Below are 20126 nucleotides of genomic sequence, written 5' to 3'. Positions count from 1 at the left end.
TCTAGAGGTCATGCCAGGAGGTAAACCAGGAGAGCATCCAAGGCAAGAGGCCAGAACCCATAGAGATTCAAACAAGACAGGAGAGAAGTAAATTAGTCAGGAGTTGGAATTAGAGGTAAGGGAAGGTAGTCACATTTAGCACTTGCTCTATAAAGCAGAGCTTAATCTTTTGTCTTTTTTTTTTTTTTTAAGATTTTATTTATTTATTTGACAGACAGAGATCACAAGTAGGCAGAGAGGCAGGCAGGGAGAGAGAGGAAGGGAAGCAGGCTCCCCGCTGAGCAGAGAGCCCAATGTGGGGCTCGATCCCAGGACCCTGGGACCATGACCCTAACCGAAGGCAGAGGCTTTAACCAACTGAGCCACTCAGGCGCCCCTAATCTTTTGTCTTTAAATGACCTTTTCTGAATTTCCCAGATCATTTAAAGTCATTTTGTACCTCAACCTCAAATTTGGAGAAGACAATACCATAACTAGGATCTTACTGCCACATATGCCTTTGGCACCTCCCTGGGGTGAGTGGACAGAGACAGCAGTTCTGGGGAGCTCTCTGGACAGAAAAAGCTCTGGCTAGTGACCATCGTAGAGGAGGGCTGAGGGAATTAGCGCTGAAGGTCAGGGTCCTGGAATTGTTTCATGACTGCTGGCTGCTCTTCTCTCCACTAAAGACCGGTAGAGAGGATTGGTACCCAAGAGAAGAGTGGAGGGATGAATCCGACAAGTAAGAACACCAGTGATTTCAGGATATAAAGGCAAATCCTGCCCTACTGTTTTCCCTAATTTGAAAATATAAGCAACTATGTAAGGCTTAAATATCCCATGTGTATATAATGTCTTTATCTGAAAACGAGCAAACAACCCCCAGTGTAGAATTAGGATAATCTAATGTACAAAATCTTTCACTAATAGGCTTTATTTAAAAAAAAAAAAAAAAGAAAGAAAAAAAAGCATCTGCCTTTCAATTACCTTGAACTAAAAATGTCCTGATAGCATCGAAGTAACCCCACGTGTGTGGTGCGGCGCTGAACGCGTAGCTTCCTGTTTCACACGTGCTGTGCTAATGCTTCCTGTGTCCTGACCGGTCCCAGCGCTGTTTATACGCCCGGTTTTGCGGTGAAACCCGAGCTGTGACTGTCCTGCTCGAAATACAGGGACAGCAAATGCTGCAACCGGGATTCAAACGCGCGCTGTTCCGGGCCTCGTGCCTAACCGTTAACCTGGATTATGTCCCTAACAGTATCGCCACGTGACGTAACGCCGAAACGGCCCTCGTGCCCCACAACTTTACACTGGGGGACTTGCTTCGCACGTCGTTAGCCTTTCAGAAGGTGAACGACTATCCGCAACTCAAAACAGTAGCGCGGCCCCTCGGCGGCCACCACCGAGAGGAGCCTCGGCCAGAGAGGCCGGAAGCGGCGCTGTGCCCCAGGCGGCCGCCCCCCGGAGGCCGTGCGGAGGTTACACCCGACAGCTTCTCCCCGAGAGGCTGGAAACGGACGACTTCCGCCGGTGGTTGCTACCCAGCTAGCGACAGGGTTGTGTGGCGGCGGTGAGGGGCGCTTCGAGGCCTAAGGCGGGGACCGCGGCCAAGGGCGACGTCCACAGCGCCCGTGTCTCACTTCTCTGAGGCTGCTGGTGAGGTTTAGGAACAATTCCGAGATGAAAGCGGCGGCTACGGACCGTCCTGACGGCCCCGGAGGCAGCGAGCCCGAGTCCGCCCTCCCGCGCCCGTTCGCCTGTATTCACCCCTCCGGCGCCGGCTGTGCGAGGCTCGGGCTCCCGGAGAGACAGGACCCTCAGACCTGCCTCTTCATGTGGGGGAACCTCGGCGCCCAGGGTGCCCGTTTTCTGGTCAGGATCAGAAGTTGTTATGCCCGAGTTTTCGTGTCTGAGAGACCACCAAGGAGCCAAGCACGGATGCAATCACACGAGGGTTTATTTGACAGGCTTAAGCCTGGGCCCAAGTATACCTGACACAGTGGAGTAGGGACTTGGACCCTGAGCCAGATTACAGTCCGAGTTTTTAAAGGCAGAGCAGGGGTGGACTCGGTGGTGGGTGAGGACAAAGGGGGTTATGGATGATGTAAGTCTCTAAGGAATTCAGGAAGCGAGGTCTCCAGGACCTTGAGAGGCTAGCTGTTGTCTGAGGAAAAGGTTATTCATTACCAATAATAAAAATCTTCTTGTGAGACCCTTTAGATGTATATCAGTGGGTCATATACTTGGGAATGATTCTCGACACTATCTTGGAGGTTTAGAGATAAAGTTTCCTAAAGGAATTGTTAATGTAGACTTACAGGATTCTGGTCGGACCTGTGGGGTTAGGGGGTTGGTCAGGCTAGGATTGTCCTTAGCAAAATCTCAAGGTGAGGGCAGTTAAGTCCCCAGGGGAGAGCCACTCTGTCTGTTTCAAGGGCTTGTCAATAGGTGAGGAATTTTAATGATTTTCTTCTCCCTCTGTTTCCCACATCAGCTAAACTTGAGGTGGGTTGGCCTTAATTTTCTTGGCCTCCACAAAGTCTTACCTGTAGATTTGCTTGTACTGCAAACACCAGCATGTTTGCTTTGATAACTTTCATTTCATTCCATTTGTAGTCAAGCCTCGCATTCTTTCCGTATTAGAAGTTTTAGTTTGTGCTTCCCGTCACACATAACAAAATTCATCAGGATTCTCGTTTCCCTTTATACTTAATCTTTCAGTGAAGGTTTTTTGCTTTTTTTTTTTTAAGATTTTTTGTTTATTTGGGGGGATGTAGCAAGAGTGAGACACAGCTGACCGAGCCACCCAGGTGCCCCGCATTCAGAGGGTTTCAAGATGACTAGTCATATCTTTGGGATTCCTATATGTACATAATTAAATTTGCTTTTCTTTTGTTAATCTTAAGTCAATTTAGTTATCAGACCAGCCAAAGAACCTGGAAGGGATGAAGAGAAAATTTCCTGCCCTTACCTGTACAAGGTAGGCATGTTATATCTACACGTGAGTAAGCTGGGGTGCTGACAGCCAGGGGAGAACATACTTCCTTGCTGGAACCAGAACTTGGCTCATACCTCAAAAGCTGGCAGATGGCAGGGTCTGAAAAACAGGAACAAGGAACCCATCATGTTCTTATTCTGTTAGTTCCCTGTGCTGGGCAGCCACTTACTGGAAATGATGGCAGAAGCAAAAGGGAAGAGAGCAACACACTGCCACCTTCTTTTTCGTTCTCCTTAGTCCTCAGCAGCTAAAGATAGAGTTGATAGAATGTGTGCCTGTCAAGAAGTGGTGAGTCACCCTGCACTGTGTTTCCACTGACCTGAAATACATATGCACATAGGAACTACAAAATATGAATTGTGCATAATTTGTTGATTCCTAATGCTTTTATATTTGCATTTAAAACTGGTATTGTACAACATAAGTGAACAGCAAAATTCATAATTAACATTTTAATTTTTGTTTACTTTAAATGACATTAAATAATAAAAATGCCATGATGAGTCATGAGAAAGCCCATGGTAGGGGATAAATAGGTTTTATATTTTAATACCTTTAACAATATGTTTTTCTTCCTTTTTGAACAAACGGCCCCACATTTCCATTTTACACTAGTTCTGAAGATTATGTAGCTAATACTGCCTATGTGTATTTCTCTAAATACTTGCTTCTTTAGAGCAGACTTTTTATTGGTACTACTTTTGTCACCTAAAGTAAACAGACTGCACAGATACAACTTATTATCTGAGAGAGACACCTAAGGGAAAGAGCAAAGGATAATTTAAGCATGTCCCGGATTACATACTATGGGTCAACCTAAATCAAGCACAGTTTAACAGGGTCTATTCAAGAGAGATAATGCTAACACAGTAGAAATCCAGGACACAGATGAGAACAGTAGATCTTTGGCAGTGATTACACTGAAAATTATGAGAGCATTAGAGAGTTATAATGTATATAAAACACCTTCAAAAGATATCTTCATTTAACATCACAACTCATTCCTGTAACATAGATACTATGTTTGTCCCCTATTCAGAGGTGAAGAAACACAAGCTCACAGAGGTTAAGTAACTTGCCTGTGATGATTTAAAATATAACCATGACACAAATGACACAACTCCATGCAAAAGATGGAGCCTAATTTCCTTCCCCTTGAGTCTTGGCTGGACCTAGCGATATACTTGCAAAAATCAGAATATGGTGGGAGTGGTGGCAGAAACTAGGTCACAGAAAGCCTGCAGCATCCTTGATCTTTAGGATAACTCGTTTTGGGAGAAACCAGCTGCCATACTGTGAGGACACTCAGGCATGCTGCCAAGAGCCATGTGAGGGAAGCACCTTGAAAGCCAATCCTCAGCTTTCTTCAGATGACTACAGCCCAGCCAAAATCTTGACTACTACCTCTTGAGAAACCCGGAATCAGAACATTCTACGAAGTCACTTCATATTCCTGGCCCACAGAAACCATAAGTATTTTTAAGATGGCACATTTGGGGGGTGCCTGGGTGGCTCAGTGGGTTAAAGCCTCTGCCTTCAGCTCAGGTCATGATCTCAGGGTCCTGGGATCGAGCCCCAGATTGGGCTTTCTGCTCAGTGGGGAGCCTGCTTCCTCCTCTCTCTGCCTGCCTCTATGCCTACTTGTGATCTCTGTCAAATAAAATCTTTAAAAAAAAAAAAAAAGATGGCACATTTGGGGGTAATTTGTTACATAGCAATAAATATGAAGAGGAAATGACCACACTAGAAAGCTTTAGAGACAGAATAAAGAGATTTCTCTGCTGGTGCATTGTCCCTAAGATGTCTGGTAAAGCACAGACTCCAGATACTCTGATTCCAAATCCTATTTCCTCTTTACTAGATTACTCGCTATAAGGATGAGAAAAGAATGATAAGAATCAAAAGGAGAATCAAAGCAAATGTAGAATTGAAGGCTGAATGAACAGAAAAAATAGTGAATTAGCAAGAGCTATGAAGTGTTAGAGTAAATCCGTCACCATAGGTTAATGCAACATTACGTGAGGGACTGAGGAGGGAAAGACAGTAGACTGGAGAAAGTGGGGACAATGGCCATTGATAATAAAATGATCCAATAGAAATCTGAGAAAAGAAGAATAAGTAGTCAAATAGAAACCATCAGGAAAGTCTGATTCAGTACTGAACCTGATCCTGAAACAAGCCATGGACAGTTTTAACTGAGGGTGAAGACAGATCTACAGTGATCTGGGAATTTACTAAATGCAGAAGATCCTCAACATTTCAAGTCATTACAAGGGACTCCAAGGATCCATGTCTCTGTTTCTCATTTGTTGAGTCACAAACACCTTAAGGCTGGAGTGCTAAAAGTTATTAAGTCAGTGAGAGTCCAGTTTCCAAATTTCAACAAGTTTTCACTGTAATCTACTGATTCAATAGCTCTCATTAAGGCTGATGACTTGTTATATAAATGTTTGTTACATTTTAGTGAATTTTATGGAGGACATATACAGGCCACTCAATTTTCTAAATTCTTCCTCCCCATATGATTCTCCTTCCCTGTCTATTCTAAGTCCCACTGTCCATTTAATAAAGCTCAGTGACTCCCCAGAAAACTTCACTGACCTCCCCAGACCAGGGTAAAAGTATCCAGTTTTAAATTCCTGACTACACCTTTGACAAATACAAAATGGGTGTCAGAAGAAGTACTCTGGAAAGATGGTCTGACCAAAGGTGAATTCAAGGTAAATTGTGCTTCTTAACACCTTCTGTAGGGGACTGAATCTCTAAGATTGACAGTAAAGCTATATTTCCATAAGCCAGAGTTGGAACCTCCAAGACCTGTGGCTCACTATTCTCTTTAAAAACATTACCTGTCAAAGGCAACAACCTGGGACCTGGAGAAAATTAGATACATTTGAGCTTATGAGGGAACTACACTAGGAATTAGAAATAGAAGTCATAAATCACAAGTAGTATGATCAAGGGACATAGAACAGGAGACCTAGAAACCAGAAGCTCATCTAGCCTTAGGTACAGGAAGGCGGATAGCAAGGAGTAAGAGACAGATTTGGAACCACAGGGAAAATTTTAGCTCAGTAATGATCTGCTCATTCCAATTTTGCATCCATGTCCCCTCCCACCATCCTCAACTGTCCTACCCAGATTGTAACTCTTCTTACCCAGTATCCTAGATTATCAAGTTCTTTCCCTAAAGCTTCCTAGCATGCTCACTTCCTCGTTGTTGTGGATGTTTCTCATACACACAGGACTATACCACTTTGGACAGTATGATCAAGAACACTTCTAGCACGTTTATAATCTGCTCCTTGGCCCTCAGCCACTAATAGCAACGTTCCTAGAGTTAGCTCAGAGATTTTTTTTCTTTTGGGGCCCAGACATTCGTTTCCTGCTAACATTACTACCTAACACACTGGCAAAAGTTCTGGTGCCAGGATCCTTGCACCCAGTCTGGCCCCCTTCTTTTACTAATAGAGGTTATTTGGCTTTTGGAGACTGTATGTTAGGGATCAAGTTTGCTAAAGTCTTCCAACTACTAGTCATCCTCATCTTGAGTAGAGCTGTGGTTCAGGAAGATTCCTCTGAGTGTTCTGGGAGAATTCCTAAGCCAGGGAAAATTTAACATTTAACATATCCCTGATAAAATTGTCACATATACCCCTTACAGACAAGACATTATTACAACACCGCAAAATAAAATCTTAGGCTTGGGTAATGCTTTTGTAAAGCTATAGAGATTTCCCCTCCGCAATGTCCTTAAATTTTTCAGGCTTTAATACCAACCAAGCAACTAAAAACATTTACTAAGCATTTAATACAACTCAACATATAATACAAAGAAAGATAAGACAGAACCCTGCCATCCTGATGCTGATATTCCAGAAATAATACTTCTGCCTTTGATGAAGGCAGCCTGTGTACCAAATAAGAAAGCAGAATTAAAAAGGAAAAAAGCAAAATCAAAGAAAAGCAATCAAATCCAGCTAAAGGACATCTGTCTTGGAGCAAGTGGCTCAGTACGGCACAGAGGATTTAGAGGAGCTGGAAGAGAAAGCCAGAGATATAATGCCTTTCCTTCTCTAACCTGAGCTCCTTTCCCACCACGGCAGGTGCTCATTCTCACAAATCTCAAACTCTAGGGGTGCCTGAGTGGCTCAGTTGTTAAACATCTGCCTTGGGGAAAAAAAAAAAAAAAACAAAAAACATCTGCCTTGGGCTCAGGTCATGATCCCAGAGTCCTGGGATCCGGCCTGGCATCGAGCCCCAATTTGGGCTCCCTGCTCAGCTGGAGGCCTGCTGCTTCCTCTCCCACTCCCTCTGCTTGTATTCCCCCTCTTGTTGTCTCTCTCTCTCTCTCTCTCTCTGTCAGATAAATAAATAAAATCTTTTTTTTTTAATCTCAAACTCTGCAAAACCTTCAACACCAACCTCACTGTTCTACCATCAGTCTTCAATTCAGTCATAACCAGCTTTCCAATACATCTCTCTTCTTACAAGGGTGACCGGCTTTGTCACAGCTCATCTATGTGTGCCTCCTCAACACTGAAGTCTTACGCAATTGTTACCTTTTAGGCAGTTTCTCTGCTAGTCCCGTAAGTTAGCAAAGCGCATCAGTGGTTCTCGGCTTCCCACTTAACCCACCATCTTAAAGAACTTCCAGAGTCGAAGCTTCTTGTATAAGCCCCCGCACATCAGCTGTTCAGCTTTTCTAGTATCCTGTTCTTTACCTGAGATTTCAATTTGCTTAAACTTTTTGGAGTGTCTGTTAACATTCATTCTCCGCAGCACTCACCCAGGAGTTAAACTGAAACCTGGAACAAATTAATTACCCCTCTGCTCAAGACACAGTAGCTCAGTAATACAAAAATGAAGAGAATAACCTCAAGGAGCTCACTGCCTAAAATAAGGTAAGAAATCCAGTTACTAAGTGATTTTTACTGTAGTCCGTATGAAAATATCAAGTTACTAATCGTTGTAACAGCAATGCAGTATTTCCTAATTGATCAGAATACGTCTATGAAGGACTGTCCTCTCCGATTTGTAGGGGAAATGACTTCAGACGAGTTCCGCTATTAATCGGATAACTGGAGATTCCAGTAGAAAGTCTGCCCGACTCCATAGCAGAAGCTGGGAAGCACTGCGCTGCAAGCGTAGGCCAGAACCGTCTTTGGGGCGCATACACTGGGACCGAGCGGCTGCTGGCAACACTACACCCTCTGGGCGCGCACTTCTACTGTACACATGTATAAGGGCCACACGCAAGTTTGTCTGGAATTCAGGACACACAGTAAACCCAGAAATGACGTCGCTCTCGCTCACGCAGTGGTCTGCAGCGTGGCCGCGCGGCAGGAATCCCGCGGCAGAGCAGAGTCGCTCGCGTCCCGCCCGCGGCGTGCGGACGCCAGCGGGTCCCCGGGCCTCTCGCTCGTTCCCGGGCCGAGACCGGACGCACGGCGGACCTCAGCTTGCCCGCCGGGCAGGTGTGTCCACGGCGACGGCGCTCGGCTGGAGCGCGGGGGTCGCGGCGGGGGAGGCAGGCTCCCGGGAGCGCGAGGTTGCGGCGCCCCATCCCCGTCTTCACCCAGACGGCCCCCGCCCCTCGCGTCCCGACCGCCGGTCCCCTCCACGTGCCGGCCGACGTTTCTGCGCCCCCGGCGCCCCGGGAGGCCTAGTCTCCGCCGGAAGCGGCGCAGGCCGGGCGGGATTGGCGGGCGCACCTCTGCCGGCGGCCGGGCCGGGCCCGGGTAACACTCGCGTTCCGAGACCGCGGCGCCGCGGCCCGGGGAGCACCTCCCGGCTTAGCCAGGGCGGCGTGTGCGCGGGCCTCCCCGGGAGTCCGGCCCCTGCGGCGCGCGGGAGGACAGCCAGACCTTCCGAGTGCGGGCCGCTGCGCTCGCTCGTCGGCGCGGGGACGGGGTGCAGGGCTGGCGCGGTCGCCGTACCGTCTCGTTCTTCGGAAGGCGGGACCCGCTGCGAGTCGTGTCCTTCCCTCGGAATGATTCCTAAAACCGGCTTTCTGCCAGCCCTCTGCAGAAGCCCGTCCCCTGATCCTTAGGGCACGGGAAGTGAAGGTGTGTTTGAAGGATGCCGAGTGGGTCGCAGGTGCGAGGCGCAGAGAAGACACCAGCAGGGCCTCCGTGCGTGGTCCCGGGTTCTGTGCGGGGAAACCGAGGCAGGGCTCCGAACCCAGCGCCGAGATGACGGGGTCACGGCGAGAACTGCAGCTTGTACGGAGGCCTTGCAGGGGTAGCGGGGATCCGGCCTGGATCTAATGCTGTCCGTAGTCACTCTCAGAGCAACGAGCAACGCTACACGGAGGGTTTAGTCAACCAGTTACTTTCCTGGTCTTGCTACTACGCTGCGGTTCTGTAAGACGTTAAAGGAGCGGAACCTGGGTGAACCGTATAGGGAGTTCTCTGCGCCGTTTGGGGAAGTTTCCTTTAATTCAAATAAAAATAATGCATTATTAAAAAGGTAAGATCTTTACAGAGGGGGGAAAATAGAGGTTTAGAGAGATTAAGCCACGACACGTACGAGAACATAACGAGATTCAGGCGCAGGTCTTCCGGAATCCACAGCCCTTGTCCTTCACCGCAGCCCACCGTGCTGACGAAGCGGTAGTGCACGTTTAAACAGGCCCTGCTTAAGTCTGCTATTACATGGAAGACTGAAACCATCTACACCCACACAGCCTACTACCTACCTAGGTTAAGGTGACTTAGCTGTTCATTTGTCTACACTAGGTATGACATTATTCCACTATCTTTATCAACATGACATTACTATTCTAGGAAATTCTTGCCCCAGAAGATCAAGTTGCAAATAATCATATTTGTTTCGAGAAATTACCCCTGAAAAAATCCACTTGAATGAATATCAGACTCCCAAATTTAAATGGATAGGATCCAGAAACTCTCAGCTGAAAACCTTCACCTTGTGTCCATCAGTTCTAAACTATTGTGTCATGATCCTTCCCCAATCTTTATTCTGCTTTGAAAGATCTGCCTTAAACCCCCAAGACCTCATAAATATCCTGACTCTGCCTTCCTCCCTGGGAGATACTACTTAGACTCTGTCAAGGTAGTGCTAGCATTCATAAGAATAAATTCACCTTAGCCTAATCAGTGGATTGTTTTGGTATTATTTTTGGAAAGCAGGGGTCCAACAGTATTCTCGGCATTGTGAAAAATGCTCTTTCTTGACAAACATTCCTTCTACTTAGAAAAAGTCTTGAATGACCTTAAGCACATTTTTAAAATTTTCTTTAAATTTGGGTGAAGCTTTCTTGCTCTTCTGAAACACAAGCATTAGACTTAGTGAGTTCAAGTATTTAATCAGCCTGTGTGTATGTGTGTGTGTTTCTGTCTTTAACTGTGGTTTCTATAACCTTAGGAGTGTGCCCTGAAAGATAACACTTGTTCTCATCCTCTCTGACCGTTGGAGCTGGAATGGCTGCAGCGTTCCTGCCACCGGCTCCTGAAGAGCCAGAGGGGCTCTTCAAAGTAAACAAAAAAGAAGGTCCTGCCAAGGTTCAGGGATCTGGCCCACAGGGCAGTAGCCCAAAGAGCCAGGAGTTATTCCGCCAGCGCTTCCGACAGTTCTGCTATAAGGAGACTCCTGGACCCCGTGAGGCCTTGAGCCAACTCTGGGTATTCTGCTGTGAGTGGTTAAGGCCTGAGATACACAGCAAGGAGCAGATGTTGGACCTGCTGGTGCTGGAGCAGTTCCTCACCATCTTGCCTGCGGAGCTCCAGGCCTGGGTCCAAGAGCATCACCCAGAGAGTGGGGAGGAGGCCGTGGCTATGCTGGAAGATCTGGAGAAGGAATTGGATGAACCAGGCCAAAAGGTAGAAAGGGACCTGTGCTCAATTGGGGGATGGTTGGGAGTGGGCATCCAGGCCTATCCTTTATGGGCTCTCGGGATCATGTACACTGTGGGCCCTTCAGATGAGCCTGCTTGTTCTCAGGTTTCAACCCAGACCTGTGCACAGGAACTGCTTTCTGGGACATCGGCACCTCTGGATCCAGCTACGGAAGCAAGGTATCTCCAGCCTCAACCCATGGAGATCCAGGACCCTCAACACCAACAGGATTGTGGTTAGTGTTGACACTTGGGTCATATGGCTCCCCTGGAGACCTTAGAATCATTCATCATTGTCACATAAATATTGAGTACTTACTCTGTGCCAGGCACCATGGGAGGCACCGGGTATGGTGAGCAAGGCAGACATGATCCTTGCTTTCATGGAGCTTACAAAATAAATGTACCATAACAGATTGTATATGGGGAAGAAGAAGGCAGTCAGAGAAGGCCTTTTTTGAGGAAGTAACGTAAGAGCTAAATCCCAAAAGTAGAATAGAAATTAGCCAGGTGATCGGAGAGGGGAAAGCAACGTAGGCCTAAGAGCATGTGCAAAACAGATGGGAAAGAGGTGCATTGTCAGAAATTATGTTTCTATGCTATGATATTTTTTAATAATAATCCAAAAGTTTTTTCTCATGCTGATAGGAATATTAGTCCTGTTATATGTGCAGTGATGTTTTGGGCCCCATCCTACTGTTCATTTTATATTTGCTAATGTCTCTGAAAGATGATGTTCTTTCATTCTTTTTTTGAAGATTGTATTTATTTAGGGAGAGTACACTCGAGCACATGAGCAGGAGGAAGGGCAGAGAGAGAGGGAGAAAGAGAATCCCAAGCAGACTCAGCACTGAGGGGGGCCTAACACAGGCATCAGCCTCACAACCCCAAGATCATGACCTGAGCCTTGCATGGATTGAGGCTGGGAGTCTGGGAATCTGTCAAGCCTGAAGCTACACTCTGGACCATTGAGACTTCCTGGGCAAATGGTCACGAACACAAAGGAGGGTTTCTAACAGACCCAGACTCCCATCCGTCCTGACCCAAGGAAAGCACGTTGCCATAATTCCCCTGCCTGTCTCCTACAGAGGTGCCCCTGAGGAGGGTCCCAATACACCCCTCCTCCAGGGTGGGCAATGTGGTCGCTTCCTCAATGGTCAACAGTTTCTGAAAAAAGGTGAGATTGTCCCACTCAAGGCATATTCTCCCTGAAGTAATCCTGTGTTAGGACCCAGAGTGAAGGGCAGAATTTGCAACCATGTAGGAGTAATGCAGGGAAAAGTGATATGCTTTTAAATTGGTGGGTTGGGGGAGGCCTGGCAATGGGAGTAAAGACAGGTATAGAGACAGCTGAAGACGAAGGAGGCAGTTCACATCAGCTCTCAGAGAGCTCACTCGTGCTGCTTGGCCACGGCTCCTTTCCCCTCTCCTCCCACAGTACACTTAACCGACCCATTTTGGCAGTTGCGCTGTGCCTCTGCCTAGGGCTGGATCTGATGCAAACTGCCTCCCGGATCTTAGCCATCTCCATGCTTGTCTGTCCTCCCACAGCCAGCCACCCCCCGGCTGCCACTTAAAAGCCTAGGGTTAGAGTGTAGCTTCAGGTTTGACAGATTCCTAGATTCTCCTTTGCTAGACGAGTAGAAATGTCTTTGGGGCAAAATCGGTTTCTGTTTGTCCCTACGTGATAACATCCTTTTGTGCCCCATGTTTTTAGACTCTGATCTCCCTGTTCTGCATATCTGCAAATAGGGTACTTTCCTGTGCTCCGACCCCTTGTTTTTCAGTTCTCTGTGAGGCCTCAGAGCACCTACACAGAGCTGCTTCACGGCTCCACATCAGCACTGGGCCCCATGGCTTCCTTTCTGCTCCTCCCACAGTCCTGTTCCTTCATCTCTCTCTGCCCTGCTCTACCCTTCCCTCGGAACCTACTCTAATCCCAGATCTTTTCTTCTGTTGTTGACTTACTCCTCCCAGACTTGTCTCCACTCTGCTCAAATCGTGCCCTACCAGTCCAGACACTGCTAGTCCTCTCTTCCTTTGTAATCTCCCACTTTCTTCCTCAAATGTTGTCAAACTGTTTTGCTGGGAGAGTTAAGCTGTGTGCTTAACTAGTATATGTGTTTAATTTTATTTCCTTTATATTTCACATGTAACTTGAAATCTATCGTTTTTGTTTCAGATGATGTGATCAGAATTGAGAAAGAACTGATTCAAAAGCAGAAGTTTACTATAGATATGGAGTCTCCCAAAAAGTCATCTGGCCAAATGAATGGAAAGGCCCCTGAATGTGGAGAAACCCAAGAACATGAAGGAGGGACAAAAAGATATCAGAGAAACACTTCAGCTGAGAGAAGATATAAGTGTGATGAATGTGGGAGAAGATTCACTCAAAACTCAAGCCTCATTAGACATAAAAGAATCCACACTGGAGAAAGACCCTATTCATGTAACGTGTGTGGCAAAAGTTTCATCCAGAGCTCACAGCTTATTGACCATCAGAGACTACATAATCGGTTAAAACCGTATCAGTGTGATGAGTGTGGAAAAGCCTTTTATTACAGTTCACACCTTGTTCAGCATCAGAGGACCCATACTGGAGAAAAACCTTTCCAGTGCAGTGAGTGTGGGAAAGCTTTTCACTACAGCTCAGGCCTTGTCCGACACCAAAGGACCCACACAGGAGAGAAGCCGTACCAGTGTGGTGACTGTGGGAAGGCTTTCTGTCTGAGCTCACATCTGATTCAGCATCAGAGAGTCCATACCGGAGAGAAGCCGTACCAGTGCAGTGAGTGTGGAAAAAGCTTCAGCCAAAGCTCAGGCCTCTTCCATCACCAGAGAATCCACAGTGGGGAGAAACCCTATGAGTGTGATGAGTGTGGGAAGGCCTTCAGTCACAGCTCGGCTCTGGTAGGACACCTGCGCATCCACAGCGGAGAGAGGCCTTATGAGTGCGATGTGTGCGGGAAAGCTTTTAGTTACAGCTCACATCTTCTGGGACACCGACGAATCCACACTGGAGAGAAACCCTATGAGTGTGACGTTTGCGGGAAAGCTTTCCGGCGCAGCTCACACCTCATTGTACATCAGCGAGTCCACGCTGGAGAGAAGCCCTGGTGATTGTTGGTACCAACCAACAATTCCGCAGAAGGCCAGAAAGGCACAGCCAGCAGAGGACGCCACCGTGACAGTGGCGTGGGGAATTCTGTGATCACCACTGCACTTTGCACGGTCGTTAGAAAAGACTTCTGGAGGCTGAGATAGGTTATCACCTGACAGCTTATCAAACAAGAACATCCTTCCACATCTCAAACGTCCTTCTCTGAAGCAGCTGCTCAGGAAGCCTCAGTGATCCACGAGATATGTACTCCACGGTCGTAGAGACGGCAGCAGTCGTAGAGACAGCTGTGTTCCTCTCCCTTCCCTTCTTCCCCCTATTTTCTTAGGAGTTAGAATAATGATGTTGCGTGAAGTGTGAATTTAGAGTTAACATCATCTGCATTTTAAAAATCCTGAATTTTAGGTCAGCTTGATAAAAAGACAGCAGCCTATCAATTATCTACACTGAAAACATTGTGGACACAAAACCCACTCTGTAATCTGGGATGAACGACTCGTGTAGGTGGGAAAGTTCAGTGGGACAAGAGGATGGATGACGCACGTTCCAGTGTGACCTTTCACGTCTTCCACCAGAGGTGCCAAACAGGCCAGTGGGATTTGGGAAAAGTAATGTGTATTTTTCCCACATGGTATTTTTTTTCAATAATATATAAAATTATTTCAATTTTTTAAAGCTTTTTTTTTTTTAAGGTGTATTTATTTAGAGAGGGAGAGAGAATTCCAAGCAGACTCTGCACTGAGCACAGAGCCCAGTGCAGGGCTTGACCTCATGACCCTGAGATCATGACTTGAGCCGAAATCAAGAATCAGACACCCAACTGACTGTACCACCCGGGTGCCCCAATTATCTCAACTTTTTGAAAATCTGGCAATTTCACATAAAATCTGACTTTCTGGATTCTCTTACAAAAATGCATGATGTGGCAACACTAGAGGGCATATTCCCACAAGGCAAGAGTTGACTGGGACAGATTATCACTACTGTGTGTTTAGACCCCCGTCCACCGCCACACAGCTTCCTGCGGTCTCCCACCTCTCCCTCCCCCTACCTGTGTGAGCCCTCCCCTGCCCTAAGGGCTTCTCAGGAGTTTGTGGGTTCCAGGCCAACTTGCCACCAAGAGTTCCACCTTAATTTTACACACCGGCCCCCAATAAGATTTTCTGTGAAGAAAAGGCTTTCTAACAACAGCTTGAAGATTTAGATTAAAAAAATAGAAGTGTGCACTTGTGCACCCAAAGGTAGAGGAAAGCCACTTTAAATTTTTCCTTAGACAGAATGTATAGTTAATTATTGAAAGTCAGCTGTAATAGCTTCAAGCCAAACCAGTGGAGACTAGTTCTTTGGGTGAGATGGAGACACAACACCCGTGACAGGGTTGGACGCTAGCGTCAGAGTGAGAAGGCCTGAGGCGGAAAGCGGGGGTGCAGCTCAGAAAGAGAAGCTTTGAGATTTGAAGCATTTGGTGGCAGGAGCAGCTGTGGGAAGGCTGTAGGATGAGGCCCAAATGGAAGACTGGGGAGAGGTGAGAAGAAAAGGCTACAAATACGGGAGGGTCTGGGATAAACGGAGGGAAGGAAAAAGGCCAGAGATGCCAGGAAACCAAATTATGAACAGGAAGCCAAAGCAAAGGTAGTGAAAACATTAAGTGAGAAAGCATGATTTAAAGAAATGTGAGGTGGAGTGACGCCTGGGTGGCCCAGTGAGTTAAGCCCAGGTCAGGATCAGGGGTCCTGGGATTAGGCCCCACATTGGGCTCTCTGCTCCGTAGGGAATCTGCTTCTCCCTCTCCCTCTGTGCTCTCTCTCTTGCTCTTGTTTTCTCTCATAAAGCAAATAAAATATTTAAAGGAAGAAGGGGAGGAAGGAAAAAAAAAAGAAGGAAGAAGGGAGCAGGAGGTTGAAAGGCTGGAGGTAGGAACACTGAGTATTAACCAAACCTCTTTTCTATGCCATGTGGGCCAGATGCCTAACATGAAAGACCCTCACCCAAATCTGAGTTCACTGCTGTTTCTTTATATCACTCAGGACCCTGCCCCTGCATGGGTCTCTGAGTGTTGGGACACAGGACACCTCACTTTAGGTATAGAACATATATATGTTCAATCCTGCTCCGTCTGGACTCTGGCCTTCTTAACAAAACCAGCCAACCAGGAGGATTCTCTCCCAGGAGCAAGAATACATTTCTGGTGGGACCCCCTGGGTGGCACAGTCGGTCGAGTTTCCGACTTGATTTTGGCTCAGGTTGTGGTATCAACCATAATACCGTGAAATATCAGGCCGGTATCATTTCAAGTCATGAGATGGAGCCAGGCCTCGAGTCAGGTGCTGAGCATGGAGCCAGCTTAACATTCTTTCCCTCTGCCCCCAACTCCAACCCCCTGGCTGGCCCATGTGCGCACTCTCTCTCTCCCCGTCTCTAAATAAAATTTTTTTTTTAAGAATTCATGCTTGAGGTGCCTGGGTGGCTCAGTGGATTAAGCCTCTGCCTTCGGCTCAGGTCATGATCTCAGGGTCCTGGGATCGAGCCCCACATCGGGCTCTCTGCTCAGCAGGGAACCTGCTTCCCCCTCTCCCACTCTGCCTACTTGTGATCTGTGTGTGTGTGTGTGTGTGTGCGTGTGTGTCAAATAAATAAATAAAATATTTTTAAAATAATTAATTAATTAATTTAAATAAATAAATAAGAGTTCATGCTTGGCCTCTTTGGGAAGCATGTGATTTACTCATTCCTCCTAAAGAGGAAAGTGTGTTGTGAGATAGAAATACCCATTATAAATTAATTAAATGATGTAGCGAAAGGGAAGTCCTTTGCAAACTCTGACAATCGTGGCTGCCATTTGTTGAACACCAGTTGTGTCCAGCATCAAGCATGTTGCATCTCATGTAAACGTTCCAACTCATTTGTAGGATACTATTTATTATCTCAAACAATGTGTCGATGTCACTTATTCTTATGAAAGGCTTATAACAAAATGAAAAGTTTTTAATACATTTAAATATTAAACGGCCTATAAAAGTATTTTTAGAATATAATAACTATGTAAAACAGATTTTTAAAATACTGAAAGTTGGAAGTAATAAAATGTCAACAGTGTATTTAGGTAATGAAAAGGGAGTGATTCTCACCTTTTCTTTCTATTTACCTGTATATTCCAATGGAAAAGTTAGAATTCATCATATACATGAATAAATACTTTTTAAAAAATTAAAATACTGCAGAATTACTTGAACCTTTCTGGAGATGATTCTTTGGTAGCCTTTTCAATTATTTCCTTTAGGACTGGTTTATTTTATGTTTTTCTGCCTTTTAAAAAAATATTTTATTTTTAAGTAGTCTCTACACCCAACATGGGGCTTGAACTCACAGCCCCAAGATCGAGAACTGGACTCTCCACCAACTGAGCCAGCCAGGTGCCCCATAGATTTTGTTACTTCTTGAATGAATTTTGGAATTAAAGTTTCTTTCCCCCACCAATTTCATTGAGTTTTTTAAAATTTTTATAGCAGACGTCTTCATCTGCTATTCGTCATTTACAATTTTTAAATTTTTTTTCAATTGAATTTACCGTAGGTTTGTGGGGTTTTTTATGTTTCCTTTTTTTGTTTTTTAGCTTGAATACCATTAGTTTTTTATAAAAGAGAGACATGAAAATTATTTACATGATGAAAGATTTCACTTCACTGGAATAGGCAGCTTCACTTCATGTCATTTTAACAATGATTCCAGTCCATATACTTTCCGATGTCACAATCTCAAAATAAGAAATAATCCTTGTCATCTAGAACTGCTTTGGTGCCTCCATATTCTGGGAGAAGAATTTTATCTCCAACTTTCACACTAACTGGTTGAATATCTCTACCCTTTCTTTTAGAGCCCTATCCAATAGCTACTACTGTTGCTTGCAACACTTTTGCTTGAGATTTTTCTGGAAGCATAATACCTCCTTTGGTGCAGTTTCAGCTGCCCTCCTTTCAACTAAAACTCCATCAAAGAGGGGAAGAAACTTGCTAAATGCTTGCCTTGTCATGACTCCGGCTACCACCCCGGTTCTTACAGGTTTGTGTTTTTTAATAGGCTTGCTTAATAAGCTTATTTTTAACAGGCTTGTTTATAAATGTTTCATTCTTGGATCTCTTAATGTCACATTTTCTGTGTTCTAATTCATTTGCTTGTTCTTTTATCCCTATTTCTTTTCTAACCTTTCCCTTGGGGATTTCCTTCTCATCCTTTTTCTAATTTCTTGAGTGCTTAGTTCATTCGTTTTTCTCTTTTTAAATTTTATTTTTTAAGATTTTATTTATTTATTAGAGCACAAGCAGGGGGAAAGGCAGAGGGAGAGAGAAAGGGAGAAGCAGACCCCTGCTGAGCAGGGAGCCTGACATGGACTTGATCCCAGGACTCTGGGATCATGACCTGGGCCAAAGGCAGATGCTTAACCAACCAAGCCACCCAGGCACCCCTCTTTTTTTTTTTTTTTTTTAATAATTAAAGCAAGTGAGAATATACATCCATCGAATGCTGTTATTTTTAACAATGTTATTTGTGGGGTGGTTTTTTGTTTTTGGTAGCTTTGGAAGATCTAAACAGAGAAGAAGAGGGCCCTGGGTGTCATACACCAGGCTGCCTGCTTATGCCTCAATCGTGAAGGCAGAGAGGCTCTATCCAGGTAGAGGAAGGATGTCACCAAGTCAAGGACAAGAGCCAGGGTTTTACCAGGAAGCCTCATTCTGACTGATGCGCAGCCACTCACATTTCCACAGCCAGGTGTTCCAAGGCTCTGGCAAGCTGACTGTCTGAAGCTGATGGCTGCCTGAAGCTGGGGGCATCCCTGAAGAATATTCTGGATTCCTTAAGAAGTTTAGGACCTGGAGCAGGGTTTGTGTTTGGAAACTGGTGAGAGACTTTGATACAAGACATTAGGTAAGAAGGGAGAAACATGCCAGTGAGTTCACTGCACTGAAGGGGGCTCAACTGAAGTTGAGCGTTGTCTGCGTTTTTCACTTGCTCAGCCAGCGATGAGGACGTGTTATGCCACAGTCAAGGGAAGGGGCTGGCTTTCCATCATGTACTTCTAATGGAAAGAAGGCAGAAGTTATGCTGTTTTTAAATTTCTCTCCCAGAGAGGACAGTTCTGTAAAGCTGGTTTACTTGGAAGTTATTTATTTCTGCATTTCCTAAATGACACTTCCAGGTTTATTTTTTAATTTTTTTTAGGTTTATTTATTTATTTTAAAGAACACGCGAGCTGGGGAAGGGGCAGAGGGAGAGAGAGAGAGAGAGAAGCTGTCTCCCCGCTAAGCGCAGAGCCTGATGAGGGGCTCAGTCTCGGGACCCTGAGATCATGACCTGAGCCAAAATCAAGAGTTGGACGCTTAACTGACTGAGCCACCCAGGCACGCAAGTTTATTTGATCACTTATATTTGCCCTACGAAGCATAGTGAAGTTGAATCTGATTTTCATCTGAAAGTAGTTATATCCTTTTACAAGATGACATGTCAGGCGAAGAATTTCAGAGAGAAAGCGATATTGATGGCATTTCCCAAACAGGGAAATTGTTTGTGGGTTGTGAAGAATAAATGAGGTTTTAAAACAAGTGTCTTTCCTGTTTATACCAGTAACAAATTTTTGTAAAAAGTTAAATTTTAGAGGGGCACCGGGCTGGTTCAGTCCGTAGAGCATGTGACTCTTGATCTCAGGGTTGTAAATTTGAGCCCCACGTTGGATGTAGAGAGATTACTTAAAATCTTTTAAAAAAAAAACTTTACTTTCACAAAAATATATAAAATGAAGTTCTCTGTAAGTTTACCCCAATTAAGAACACATTTAAGATAATTATTCTATAAAAACAATCATATACTGTTTTGTTTTGTTTTTAAAGATTTTATTTATTTATTTATTTGGCAGAGAGAGAGAGCACAAGTAGGCAGAAAGGCAGGCAGAGGGAGAGAGAGAAGTGAGCCTGATGTGGTACTCGATTCCAGGACCCTGGGATCATGACCTGAGCTGAAGGCAGATGCTTAACCAACTGAGCCACCCAGGCGCCCCCCCAATACTGTTATATAACTTACCTTTTTTTTAAGATTTTATTTATTTATTTGACAGAGAGAGACGCAGCGAGAGAGAGAACACAAGCAGGGGAAGTGGGAGAGGGAGAACGAGGCTTCCCGCA

The 20126-nt window shown here is 45.5% G+C and overlaps 1 protein-coding gene and 2 pseudogenes across 2 annotated transcripts in view; 1 reads left to right on the top strand and 2 right to left on the bottom strand.

Moving 5' to 3' along the window:
- LOC111138601 overlaps positions 1 to 20126 on the bottom strand; it is an 896555-nt gene that overhangs the window by 586561 nt on the left and 289868 nt on the right. The window lies entirely within an intron of this gene.
- LOC111162575 overlaps positions 1 to 20126 on the top strand; it is an 83681-nt pseudogene that overhangs the window by 3921 nt on the left and 59634 nt on the right. The window contains exon 4 of the transcript XR_002641580.1: positions 13193 to 13951. The product of XR_002641580.1 is annotated as a zinc finger protein 850-like (transcript). The remainder of the gene's footprint in view (positions 1 to 13192; positions 13952 to 20126) is intronic.
- Positions 17667 to 17983, bottom strand: LOC111162574 (annotated as a pseudogene).

The sequence above is a fragment of the Enhydra lutris genome, unplaced genomic scaffold (genome assembly GCF_002288905.1).
Source record: "Enhydra lutris kenyoni isolate GAN:26980312 unplaced genomic scaffold, ASM228890v2 scaffoldscaffold93, whole genome shotgun sequence".
NCBI classification, from domain to species: Eukaryota; Metazoa; Chordata; class Mammalia; order Carnivora; family Mustelidae; genus Enhydra; species Enhydra lutris.
Note: the sequence above shows the minus strand (reverse complement) of the source record. Positions and strands in the feature narration are given on the sequence as shown.